This window comes from Arachis stenosperma, chromosome 5, assembly GCF_014773155.1.
Source record: "Arachis stenosperma cultivar V10309 chromosome 5, arast.V10309.gnm1.PFL2, whole genome shotgun sequence".
Lineage (NCBI taxonomy): Eukaryota > Viridiplantae > Streptophyta > Magnoliopsida > Fabales > Fabaceae > Arachis > Arachis stenosperma.
In genome coordinates this window covers 55627047-55639204 of record NC_080381.1, presented here as the reverse complement: position 1 = coordinate 55639204, position 12158 = coordinate 55627047, and positions in this window count along the sequence as shown.

Genomic DNA, 12158 nt, shown 5'->3' with positions numbered 1-12158 from the left:
TAAGCATGCTACAATCACAAAAGAAATGTAAATGATTGATGCTTCTATCTAGCTCAATTTATGAAATCTTTTTCTTATATTTCTTCCTTGAAACAAGCTTTTGATTTTCTTATTAGCTTCTCCTTTTGGGTGCTTTGCCCCATGAGTTGATAACAAAATTACGACTCTAAATGCTTTGTTTTCAAGTATTACCACTTGATACATAAGCACCACAAGCATTTAATTAGAGGACTTCATTAAGCTCATTTATTTCTTTTCTTGACTCTCTAATCATTGATGCTCAGAGCCTTGAGCTTTGAGGGAGTGCTTTTGCACTTGAGCCTAGCCTTGACTTCTAAGTGTTTTGTTTTCAAGCATTTTACTTGATACATAAACACCACAAGTACATAACAATGAAATTGTCATTGGTACTCAGAGCCTTCAGCTTTCTCATTCTTTTCCTTTTTCTTTTCTTGCCTTAATTGCATTTGCTTCTTCAAGGTTTTCATGATTTTCAAAAGATTTCACAAAATGTCCTAGATGAAAACTTCAATTAAATAAAATCTAATGTACTTGAGCAACAATCAATCATACTAGCTTTCCAATACTTGTATGCACATACTAAATTCTTCTTTAATTCCTTGTTTGTTTAAGATCATGATATTTTATTACTTTTGTATTCACAAAACTCAAGTTGGTAGTCATAATGTCACAGTAGCATGTTGCAATTTAGAAATCAAACTATGCCTATTCATACCACACATGTATATAAAGAAGGTAATAAGACAATCATGCAATTTAAAGTGCTGGAAACAAATGAGAAGAAAAAGAACTTTACAACCTTGTAATTTATCTTCTCTATTGTTGTCCTCTTCCTCCTTTTCTTTCCCTTCCCACACCAAACTTAGAATGATTGCTTGTCCTCAAGCAACAATTAGAACCGTGGCTATGGGGCTAAGATAGATCATGAATGTCTTACACAATGAAACATTAGTAGCACATGTGTTTCAAGTAAGCAAAATTAAAGATAACAATTAAGGCACAAGAGACAGAGACATTTTGATTGCAACTTAAGAAGGTGAGCACAATACATTGCATAAAAGATAAGTGGCACACCAAACTTAGTGTGACACTTTCACTTGGAATTAATGCAAGTATCCAGTAAAGATTGGAAACAAATTTTGTTGCATAGCAACACCAAACTTAGAATGCAATCATATGTCAATTTATTTGAATTAGAACTAAGCAAATGAAACTGTTGTATGTTAAATACAATCACCAAGCTAAGAATCTGTCATGAATAAGGATCTCTTGGTAATGTATTAACAAAAACAGTTAATAAGCCAACTAAATGAAAGCATTTAAAGATAGAAAAATAACTAAAGCAAGTAGAATGCAAAAGTGTCAAATCAAAAGAGAAAACTAAAACTGCAGAGGCATTATGATTATGCAGACAAGTAGTGTTACTTGAATAAATTGCATAGAAAATAAATGGCACACCAAACTTAGAATCTTGGTGTGTCACTTTCATTTTTGATTTGATGCAATCATCCAAAAAGATTGAAAACAATTTGTTCAAGGCAACACCAAACTTAAAATGTAACCATATGCCAATTTATTGAATTTAAATAAAACAAAGAACGAAAACAAAGCAGAGAAGAGAAATTATACCTATGGTTGACATGTTGTTCACTTTCTTCCTCTTCTTCCAATTTGTTAATAGGAATGACCTTAAGGGGGGGGGGAGAAGATTCAGCTAGTGTCCCCTTTTTTGGTCTCCTCTCAGCAAGCCTCCTTTTGTACATAGCTTGATTGAGCTTGCTTGCTGGTTCAGCGGATGGATGTGTTACAGTTGACCTTCTCTTGCATTTTGTCCTTGGTATCTTGGTCACAATCCTCTTCTTGGTGCTTTTGTTAATTGCCTTCACTTCTTTGGATTCAAGACTTGGTTGCTGTGTGATTATTGGAGTTTTCTTTTCATCGAAAGCCTCTTGAATTGGTGGTTCTATGAGCCCTTCCTTTTTGCACTTCTCTGTTTCACTTGAGTGTGATTTCTCTTGAGTGTCTTTCTCACGTTCTTGCTCTTCCACTTCCTCTTTTACACTCAACATTTGCTTTAATAGCTCTTTCATGGAAGAGGTTTGTTGTTCTTCCCAAGATTTTTTCATCTCCTCTTCATATCTTTCAATCATGGATTCAATTGTTGAGCCTTTTTGTTTCAGGGAAGTTTGAGAGAGTTGTGAGTTTTCATGTTCCATTGTTACTTCAACTACCCTCTGTTGACTTGGAATTCTGTGCTCATATACCTCCACCAACTCATCCTTCATTGCAATTTCACTTGACACAGGGACCTTTTGTTCTTCTTTTTCCACTTCCTCACTCACAAATTGGTCTTCATCCTCAATGCTTGGCAATCCTAAATGTTTCCTTATTTTCTCTAAGTGCCTATCCATCTTCTTGAAGAGAATTTCTTGTTTTTTCCAAGATTCTAATAATTCTCTAGACCATTGAAGGTGATCCTCAACTATTAGCTCCAAATATGAAGGTTAGGAGTAATTTTGTGGATATGGATGTGTTGTGGTGAAGTCATTTTGGGGAGTATGGAAGGAATTTTGTGAGTTGTGAAATGAATTTTGTGAATTTTGAAATGAGTTTTCTGTATAGTGAAATGAATTTTGTGGTTGATGAATTGAATTGTATGAATTTTGGAAGGAATTTTGTGTTGAGGCAAACTCAAATAGTGAAGAATTTTGATATGAAAAATTTGGAGGTGAGGTTGGATAATTAAGAGGTGCTGGCTCTTGATAAGTGGAATATGGGCTCTCAAATGCTTTCTGGTTTTGCTCCTACCAGGCACAACTTGAAGAATTGTTGAAATCATCATAGTATGGACAATCTTGTGGTCCTTGGGAGGGATCTTGCATGAATTTTTTGAAAGCATAATCAAGAGATGATGTCTCTTGATGAATAGCATTTGGAGAATTAAAATTCCCTTCCCAGCCATAGTTTGTGTCAATGTCATAACAGCATGGTTCACTTTGTGGCTCTGGGAGGAAATTCATTTCTCTTAATTGTTCACACTTTTGTTGATATGCACAGAGACCATGAGGATAATGATATAAGTCATTTTGTGGTCCTGGTTGGTATCCCATATGATTCTCTGGCTCATCTTGTGGTTCTGAAGCATATCTCCATGGATTGGAGTGCTCAGGATTTGCAAATTCTTGGTGATATTCCTAGCCACCATTAGAAATTGGTGGTGGTGGGTGATATCCCAGAAAGTTTGTTTGATCAAAAGATGAAGTAAACTCCATTTAAGTTTTGTAAAACACAATCACCAAAGCAATTGAAATTCAGATCTCAGATGAGAATCTCTTAGTGAGGCAATAACACAAACACCTTAGTGTCAAAAAGAAAACAAAAAGATTAAAAGAACTGTACAAAGCAAAAACAAAGAAAATGCTTAATCTAAACTACCATTCACATAATCATTATCAATCTTTTCCAATCCCCGGCAACGGCGCCAAAAACTTGATACGTAAAAATTAGAATTCACGTAATTACCGGCAAGTATACCGGGTCGTATCAAGTAATAAAACTCACTAAGAGTGAGGTCGATCCCACGGAGATTGGTAGATTAAGCAACTTTAGTTAAATGATAGATTTAGTCAAGCAAACATGGTTTTGATTTCATGAGCATTGTGATTTTTGAACATAATTGCAGGAATTTAAATGGCATAAGAGCAAAGAGCAAGAAATAAAGAGACAGAATGTAGATGACAAGAATAATAAGTTGCAAGAATGTAGAAGGGAAATGGGGTAATGGGTGGTCAAACAACTAAGAGCAAAAGAAATGAGAATTAATGATAGAGAGAATCATTAGGGATCGGAGATGCAAATTCTCATGAATTGATGTTGATCAATTCCTTCTCAATCATGGGTATAGATCCATGGCAAGTGGGTAATTGAATCCCAATCTCTTGGTGATCCAATTTCTCTCAACATAGCCAATTGCCACTCTCGTGATCTAATTGTTCATGAGAAGAGATGAAGCTCAATTTCAAATCCAAGCCACACAATTTCCAGAATCTCAACTTAGGGAGGTTACATCTCACATACCAACCAAAGTGTGTTGATTAAGGAGATTATGAAAGGATGAACTCTAAACTGAACTATGTGGTTCATTTCTCAAATTCACCACATAATTCATATAGATTAACCCCTCTCTCGATGGTGGTTGAATCTTTGAAGAACAAGAATTTCCTCTTGGATTAACCACTTGAATTGAGAAGGAGAAGATGATTTACCAATGCATTCAAACAAGCAGAGCTCTTCCCCCTAATGAAAGTGGGGTTTAGTGAATCATAGCTCCAATTGAAAACTAAATTGCATGAAACTAAAGTGCATGAAAATAAAGAGTGAGACTTCAAAACAGAAATTGAGAATTCAAGAATTCATAGATGAAAACTACAAATTAAACTACACTACTACTAAGGAAGAAGAGAAGGGGAAGTGAAGAAGAGTGTATGAAGGGGAGGGGTCCGAAGACCCACTCTCAATGGAGTGTGTCAATTCACAGAATTTTAAATTGGTCTCCTCCGTATCCCCCAATCCAACCCACTAATTCTATGAAACTATAGCCTTTATATAGGCTTTCCTAAATTACAAATTGAAATGAAACTAAAAGCAAATTACAATTAAATGAAAATCAACTATTCTAGATGATTCTTGTGGCCTTGATTGATTGAGATTTATGGGTTTTGCTTGCTTGAGGTTAGCTAGCTCATGAGTGGAGTTGCTGCTCTTTTAAGGAAAACAGAGGAAGCAAAGCTTGTTCACATCAATTCTGGCACAGTGAACGAGCGTTACTGGCAAACACGCCAATGTTATTGCACGTTGGCAACGTGCTCGTGGGTTTCCTGGGCTGGGGCTTGGTGATTGGGCGTTGTTAGCCCAAGTTGTTGCTAACAACTTGCTTTTCTTCTTCTTGACTCTACTTTCATGCTTAATGTTGCCCAGAATTTGAGTATCAATCCTCTGCTTCAATATGGACTATCATACATCATTGGAAAGCTCAGAGTGTCTTCTTTCTAATGCACTTGGAATCATCTCAATCGGATATTTCTAGCTCAAGTTATGCTTCATTGAAGAGGGCAAGGTCAGGGTGCCCTGGTTGGGCGTTTTTGTTAAACACGCCACCAATAACGTGCTCAACAACGCCCCTAGCCCAAATTTCTTGGCCTGGGCGTTGTTGCTGGACTTGCCAAGGAACACGCCAGTTCATTTTGGCCCTGGCAACGTGTTCGACCCTCCTCTCTTAGCTCATTCATGCTGCCTTGAATTTCAACCTCATTTCCTTGTTTTTGGGGTCTAAAGATGACTCTGATTCGAGCTTCCATTTCATGCTCCACTATAGACTATTATATATGGTTGGAAAGCTCTGAATGTCAGCTTTCCAACGCAACTGGAAGCACTCAATTTGGATCTCTATAACTCAAGTTATGCTCGTTTGAAGGAGACATGGTCAGGCTGCCAAAATCGCACACGTTTTTGGTGAAAACGCCCTTGTTTCCAGCGTTGCCAACGTGCTCAGATTCTGAAGCTCTAAATGAAGCCATCTTTTGAAGCTTCAAACGAATGCCAATCCCATACTATGATATATGGTTGGAAAGCTCTGGATGTCTACTTTCCAATGCCGTTGAGAGTGCATCATTTGAAGGTCTACAACTCAAGATATACTCCATGGAAGAGGGCAAGGTCAGGCTGCCAGGGTTGCTGCGTTGTTGATGAACACGCCCATGCAATCCCAAGTTGGCAACGTGCTCTCTCTCTGTCTCTTAGCTCTAGGCTTGCTGCGTTGTTGCCACACACGCCCTTATAATTTCAAGTTAGCAACGTGCTAACTTCATTCTCCTAGCATCAAGCTTTGCTTGCTACGTTGCCAAGGAACACGCCTTCAGAACTTGGCGTTGGCAACGTGCATCTCCCTTTCCTGGGCCAAGTCTTCTATTCAGCGTTGTTTGCCTCCATTGTCCTCAAACACGCCCCTCATCTCTAGGCTGGCAACGTGCTCGAGGCTCAGGACTAGCTCCCCAAGGTTGCTTGCTGCGTTGCCAAGGAACACGCCTTCAGAATTTGGCGTTGGCAACGTGCTTCACACCCTTCCTACCCAAGCCTTCTTGTTGCTGGAGTTGTCACCAAACACGCCCTTGTTGGTGGCGTTGGCAACGTGCTAGGGAGCTTCAAATTCACCTTCCAGGACTACTTGGCGTTATTGCCAAACACTCAAGTGATAATGCACGTTGGCAACTCCCAAGTCTCTTCCTCCTTGCCAAGCTTGCTATGTCTCCAATCTTTCTTGCTCTAATTATTGCTGGCTTGACCTTCTTGCTTCATTACCTATCATTAACCAAAGAATTTGCTTCAAAGTTTTGCCATTCTATGCAACAATTTTCAAGAGATTCATTCATGCTAATTCATTTGTCAACTCCTTGAATTCTTTGCGCAAATATGGCCAAATTTCACTTAGTTCTTGGTTCATGGATGCATGGAGAAAAACTCACAAAATTGCTTATTTATTTTAGTAATAATGAACGAAATTGAACTAAAGCTAACTAAACTAACTAGTTAAAATAGCAAATATGCGAATGCATCAGACGTCTTTGATGGCGAGCTCGAAGGGTGACTGGCGCGACGGCGGTGATCGCGAAACGCGGTGGGACGAGGCTGGACGGCGACCCAGCAGTGGCGGCTCCGTCTCGCATGCCCTGGCTCGCGCTCTCTCTTCCACCCGTGACCATGGTCCGCGGCTTCCTCTCCTTCGGCAGTAACACGACGGCGCGGCGGTAGTGCTGCCCGCCGGCACCGTCCTTCCTCTTCCCCTCTCCCTCTTCCCGGTTTCCTCCTAACCCTTTCTTTCCTTGGCTTCGTTTTGCAGCTGTTGCTACTGTGTGTGTTGCGTTACTGAAAGAAGGAAGGGAAATAGATAGGATACGGCGGCTGGGTTGGGAATTAGGGCTTTCATTATTTTGAAAATTAGGGTTAAGGGCATTATGGTAATTTCACATAAAATTGGGAATAATATAGTAATTAAAATCCAATGTAAATTCAACACTAATTGTATATGAAAAAATACTATTTGCTCATCAATTTTACAAATTATTTTCAATAAAAATGTCCAAATCTAAAAATTAGAAATAATATAATTAATTTCTCTATTTTGCAAAATAGCAACATTAATATTTAAAATATTAATTATTTAATCCAAATCATATAGAAATCCTTATTAATTCACAACTACCAACTTTATAATTTGAATATAGAAAATAATCCAATAATTGTAAAATTGGATAATAATCTCAATTTATTTCAAATTCAAAAAATCAAAACTTGCTTTAATAAAGAAATTTCTGAAATTAAAGCTACAGAAACACTGAATTTGAAATTAGCTAATGATAGCCCTTTTTCAAAGGTCTTGTGTCTTACATTCTACCCACCTTATAAAAATTTTCGCCCTCGAAAATTGATGCAAAACGAAAGAAATTTCGTAATAGTTCACCCTTGAACACATTTAAGGAAGAAGCAAAAATATCTCATCATATAAACATGTATACGATTTTCAAATACTTTGATTGTCATATGCATAAGGGTGCAAAGGTAGGAGTGTGATTGCAAAGCAACGTTGCAAGATGGGCTCAATGTACAATGTCATATGATCTCAAGGCTTTACAAAAACTTGAGGTGCCAAAATAGGGTGCGAATCAAGATAGGCGTTCACAAAGCAAAGTGGTAATTAGTGTGGTAATAGGATGCAAAGCATGTTGGTATTTAAACAGCGGCATAACGTTTGCTGACAAATCTCGTTCCCACTTCAGAACTTCAATTTCCCAACTCTATCAATCATTTTACAACCTCATAGCCAATCATAAGCCTAACAATCGCAAACCCGTTCGCTAGGAACAAAACATCCACAACTTATAACGTTGCACACCTTCCAATTCGACTTCCATATACACATATCACGTCTCAAAGAACTAACGTATCGCGTTACCACGTCTACAAATCGCACGTGACATCAAACAATTCTCGAGTCTACTCAGAAGGATACAAGATTTAGAAAGGATAGTCAAATGTCAAGGATGGTACTCTTAGATTTGAGAGAATGTATCCAATTTCAGATAAACATGGATGCTCAAGCAAAGAAGTTTGCTAGAAATAAATCAATTGACAACTCCAAAGGTAACCCTTGGATCAACGAAGTTCAAAAGGTTCAATAAGAAGAAAATTCAGCGCGTTATTTTGAAACAACTTCAAGCTGAGTCGAAGAAGTATGAGGTTTGCAGAAAAGAAGATTTCAAACCCAAGGCAACACTCACAAAACTCAAGAGCATGATTAAAAATACTTCCAAATGCATTGTTCACAAAAAATAAAAAACTTGCGGAAAAATCACTTCGCAATTTAAAAGAAAAGTTAAGCAACAAATATTCTCCACGAGAATAATAAAAGCGATAACGTGGCTTTGCTGTAATACAATTTCATGTTGAAAAAGATCATGCAGAATTTTAAAAACAAGGTGCACACAAGTTTGGCTAAAAGCTAAAATATTTCCTCAAAAGAGATAGAATGATATTTAGGTGCACAACCTAACCAAAAGCAATCATAAAACTCGGAAGAAAATCGACTGCTTGTTCAAAAATTTCCAAGGTCCATATTCAAACAAGCGTGTATAAAAGTCTTAGCAAGGACGAAAAGGAAAGTTAAACTCTACTTGGAAGAAAAAATCCGAGGTAAAAGTTTGCTTATAAATTGGTAAAGGAAACATGTATTACGTTACAAACGGGCAGGTTTCCATTAAACAACGAAGCTATTGAAAACTTCATTTAAAATAGCGCGTGCCAACTTTAAAACAATTTTGTCAAAATTGAACAATGGTTCCAATCTCAATCAAGCAACAGAAAATAAATTCTGTTTTGAATTTCTTCAAAGAGGATTCAAAACTTCTAAAAGTTTGAAACAAGACTCCAAAGTATACTTGAAATCACCATCTCAGAAGGATGTTCAAGAAAATTAGAATGTACTTAAAAATAGACAAGCCATAGAAGAAAGGATCTTAAATCAAAGTAGTTCAAACAAGATCCACTAGGTATGGAACATCAAACCAGCTTTTAATCGTTCCAAAAGAATACAAAAATCATATTAAAAGACAACTCAGTTATTAGTAATCTCTCAAGGATAAATCTTCCGCTCATATAAGAATGAGATTCGCAAGAGAGGAAAAACCAAGTTCAATGGTAATGTCAGAAGATGTAAAAGATTAGTTAAAAACAAAGTCATGTATGACATTCGTAGAGATGGAAGGCTTAATAGAGAATTTAGTCCGTTCGTAGGAAGAAAGCTATGAGTCCAACATTCTCAAAAGAATAACAATGGCATAAACAATGTAGTATGCTAGGCCAAACTCAAATCAAAATGAATTAAATAAAGTTTATCAAACGAAACTCAACCGGGAGAAAAGCGAAAAATCCTTCCCTTCCAGAATTTTGAGAAATACCCAAATACATAATCAAATGAAGATGTGCATTGGAACTATAGTAAAATTACTAGAAAGTCTAATTATAATTTAAAGTAAATGTAGTTCCATAACACCATAAAAGCACATGCAAGGTATTAGAAATAAATAGTGGTTGAACCGTATAAGTAATCCTCAAAGTTTCATATATAGATAAGTATATATTTAATCAACAGCAATTTTTTAAAAATCTTAAATTGGCTGTAATCACTATCAAATAAGAAGAAAACTGAATCAACAAGTTCTCTAAGAATGGACTCGGAATACGGAGATAGAAGGCACAACGCACGAAGACAAGTTCAAAGCTATAGCAAGGAACACGTGAATCAAGAAGAACTCAAACAGAGGAAGAAAGATGCAACAAGGATTCTAAACGAGCATACATATTTAAGATCAGTCAAGAATACATATGAATAGAGGAAATAGAGTTGGAACATCAAATTACTTTCCAAGAGGAGTGGCAAACAAGAACCTCAAGTTAGGCTATGAAAGAACAAGTCGACTCGAGCAAAATCCAAGATACACAACTGAATAGCCTGGAGAAAAAGTTTCTAATGTTCCCAAAACTCGCGATTCGTTTTACTCAAAACTCGTATATCATCTACGATAACCCATTAGTGCTTTCATATACAAAATTCACTAGTATTAAGCCGGCCAAACTTAATATCAGGAATTATGTAATGCAAGACTAACAGCGTTAATCAATAGACCGTCATGTGCATAAAACTCTAATTCTCATCATTCGAAAAGACCTAATACATGACAAACGTTCAGAGTATGCAATTGAAGCATAGTCGGTCCATTCCTCAGGCTCTACAGGAAGGACTGCTCTGATACCATAATGTAACACCCTAACTACCAAAGCTCACACTTCCGGCTGCGCAACTCTGATAGCTCGGACATTACAACGACACTTATACTATTTAATACTAAAATATGAGCCTGTTTAAAACTTTAAACCGTAATACCGCTCCCAAAAATACTTTCATTCCACAACGTACATCCATAGATACCATATAACTTGCAAAAACTCATAAAGGATACATCCATATAGATACATGTATTTATAAATAATATCACAAGCAGTATCCAATATAATTCCTATCCCTCTTACAGAAAATCTCAAGATAAAGGTGAGGGTATAATAAACCATAACTAAAACAACACAGAGCATCTCAACAACAACTAGATAACTCTTCGTGACTTCTGCACCCATATCCTGAAAGGGAAAAAATGTAGGGGGTGAGAACATCATCCTCGAAAGGGTTCTCAGTAGAGGGTTTTTGGGAATTACTGTAATAGGATACGTGAAGATAAACCATACCAGTGATTAATAACCGTCTTACGCCTCTTTTCAAAAACAATGGTTTCAATAAAAGTAAAGTCGGAAATCTTTTCTGAAAAGAGGAACCATTCAATTCTCAACAATTCAAAAGCCTTTCAAAATGGTTTATCTATGCTGAAATAAAATAGTCTTTCATATTTATTCCAAACCAGAAATACAAAACCGAAATCAACCATCGGTTCATCTCATTCCATCCACGGCCCTAGGCCCAAACAATCCAACCATCAACTAATCACCACAGTCCAACAGAGTCCCAGATGCAAACACAGATAGGAATTTTAAGGACAAACAAACAGTTACAGTAAGTAGAACAAGTAGCAGGTAATCACAAGTAATCACATAGGCAAACCAAGTATAATATGCACACCCAAACAATGTCACATAGATGCATATGATGCATGCCTCTCCTAGTGACTGATGATATCATCTGTCAGTTATATAGCCAACGCGACACGTCCTGGTAGCTAACCATGGACAGAAACACCCATCGCGGAGCAAGTAGGTTTGAGCTACAACCCCATTGCTACTACCCGCTCAACCCAGAGCCAGTGAAATAACCACTACTGCGGCTACTACCCAGGCGGGTGTTTAAAAGCTCAACCTGGAGCGAGTGGGATCACCACTACTACTGCTACTACCTAGGCGTCACAGTCTCTGACCTGGAGCAAGTGGGACGAACCACAACCCTTGCTACTGCCCAGGTATCTCAAGCATATATTCATTCAATTCAAAATCAATATTCATCCCAGCCATCCGGCTCACGGTTCAATCCAGAACCAGCCAATTTATCAATAAATACAGCCCTTCGGCTCAAACTCATAATTCATAATCAGCCATACGACCCACAACTCATTTGGCAATCAGCCATAGTTCAATAGCATACACAGTCATTCCGGCTCATAACAAAACAGCACTTCCACCATTCAACATTATCAAGTTCATAAAATCGGCATTTAAGCCATAAACCACTTTTCTCAAGCCATTTCACTTTGAAATCAAATTTCAACTCTTTTCAACCTTGGCTTTAAAGATCTCATTTCTCAAATCATCTCAGGCTCATAAGTCAAATTTACTCAAAGTGAGTTCCCTTTTTAAAACAAAGCCACTCTCGGCATTCTCTTTCCAAAACTTCCAAAACCATGGCAAGTTAAGAATTTATTTCAAAGTATTCAAAATCACCCATCCAACAATGGGATTTTATAACAAAAATTTTTCTGCAGAATCCCAAGTCTTTAGGGAAGGTCAACCTATATCAATTTCTTAAA